Here is a 2,500-nt window from a genome sequence, read left to right on the forward strand (position 1 = left end):
GACTAGTGAATCCGTCTCAAGGCCCAATGCATCCTCAGAATAACGCCCTCAGATTCCAGCAATTTCACAAGGTGAGTCCAGCGGCCTACGAACAGCGAAGGGATGGATGGTGCGAAGGGGTACACGTTTCCTATCTATACTGGCATTTATTAACGTTAATCTATCCCCGGGGCTTTTGAACACACCTGTCTCTTGAAATTATCGGTTCTTGAAACCATGATTCCCGTCGCCTGTGTTGGTGTTCGTTATTAATTTGGGCCTGGCCCCCAAATTTTAACTCGTGCTCTTGCACAATTTCGTGGCTCAATTGGCAGGGATACCCATTTGCCGAACTCAAACTACGGCACGCCCAGGTCCCTGAGGCTGTCTCCGAGCCTACCTACTCCGTATGAACGTGGGGAATGCCCCTAGCAGTGTCCCCTTCGATGTCCACGTGGCATTTTTGTGCTCCGGGTCCCGTTTCCGTGGGCTGCCCGTGCCCATTACACTAACTCGGTCCCTTGGACCTATGGCCTACTCTCGCCGACTACTCTGGTGCCCGGGGGGCCCTCTACTCAGTGCGCATATTTCACCAGCCACACTCCCAGCCGGTCAATAGACTCCTGCACCCTACAAAAAGTTTCGTGCCTTCACTCAACACCAACAACAAAAGACCTCCTTTTAGTAAATTTGACTAACCCCCTAACTAACATTAAACTGACCCCGGGTTCCCTTGGGTGGGATTAAGTCGTCCCCCCAATCATTCGTTCGCACCATGCATTCCACATTCACTCCACTCACACTCGGGCCCGCTGACCCACATTCATTAATTATGTTCCTTTCTTATCTTCTCTTTTTTTTTTTTTTTTTCAATTCACACTGACACTGACTCCGTTTCCCTAACTCCCTCGTGCTCCCCGTCAATCCTTATACTAATGCACGTTCCATTTAATTATATTACTAAGCTACGTCCCCACTACACGTACCATGTCTGTCCTTGTCTCCCATCCATTCTAAATTCAATCCTAAATTTCCTCTAACTGATCCCACCAGGCCCCATGGAGGACTTCTCATGCCCCATGAGGCTGGTCTATCTATCGCTTAACCCTTCCCACTAACTAGTGCTCCTTTGCCCAAGACGAGGATGTTCGCTACATCCTGGCGGACATCGTGTACTCGGAGCAAGGGCCTCTGAACCTTGCTTCGCCAGGGCGGCAGTTTACGACTCGCTCGTCCCCTCCGTATGGACGATAAATGACAGCGTAACGTCGCCCCGTCGATTGCAACAACCACTCGCTTCCGCTGTGTTCCCCATGTGAGCCACGCGTTACTCACGTGGCCTTCGTGCCGCGCGGTCCCCGCCGATGACGTCACTCGCACATGGACCCTGCGAAGCTTGCCGTAACGTCCCCGGGACTTGCTCCGTGCGTCATGTCGGCCTCCGTGCACGTGGTCACATGGGGCCACGTGCTTTCCGAATTTGAACAACCCAATTTGCCCCCATTTTAGCTGTCGCCGCTGGTATCTTGTACCAGGCGCCGAGCATTTTAAGGCCGACTCCCGATCAAGCAAACGTGCGCGCCTGGGCCATTCGCAAAACAAGGAACGGACCTCGCACGTGACGTCCCGCGAAGCCGGCGCGGTTTCCAAAATAGTTCCGTGCGGCCCATAAGGCTCGCCATTCCCGTCCGTTACACTACCCACGTCTCCCATCTGGATCGGTCCGCGTCCCATCTTCTCACATGCACTCACACATGCCATGTCATTCGCATTCTGCACACATTTCAACACACACTCTGGGACATTCACATCGGAGGCTCGTGTTAGCCCAAAATATCCCGGGGTTTCGATACCCCCCAAGCTCGGCATGCGCACATTCGCACCATGCACCCGCTCGACCTCGTACGGCCTTACCGGACTCACCTTGTCACGACCTGCTTCGAGGGAGCATACTGTCTCCCCTCGTTCCTGTGGGAGGTTAATCTGACCCTCGCATTGGGTCTCGACACATTCCACCCGCTCAACCTCAATGTCCCTCACCAGTTCTACGTGTGTGTGTTCCTCTTTAGTTTTGTGCAATTCGTTCCCCTCTTTTGATTTCTGCATCTCCGTCACCTCTTTTAGTTCCTGCGTTTCTTTTTAATATTTTTGTAACGTCACTCGTTGCCTCGACCTCGCCCGTCATCGTCGCGGTCCGAACAACTTGCACTTCCCCTGGACTCGGTAATTTCTTCACGTGCAGGCACAATTTTCCAATCCATGGCCTGCATTTCAACCTTTACCTTTACCAACTCCACCTTCATTTCTTCCTGACCCGCCTTCAGTGTTTGCACGTCACTCCTTTGTTGGTTTTGTAAATCCATTCCCATGCTTTGCATTTCACCTCTCATTTCTTTCATATTCGCATTCGTTCTTTGCATTGTTTGCGTATTCGCATCCATTCCGTTTTTCATGCTTATCATCATGTTTTGCATGGTCCCGAGCACCTCCACCAACTGGCTCATGTCAAGTGGCCTTGGCG

This window comes from Eptatretus burgeri, chromosome 12 (assembly GCF_056783735.1).
Source record: "Eptatretus burgeri isolate ZD-2024b chromosome 12, Ebu_testis_v1, whole genome shotgun sequence".
Classification (NCBI taxonomy): Eukaryota; Metazoa; Chordata; class Myxini; order Myxiniformes; family Myxinidae; genus Eptatretus; species Eptatretus burgeri.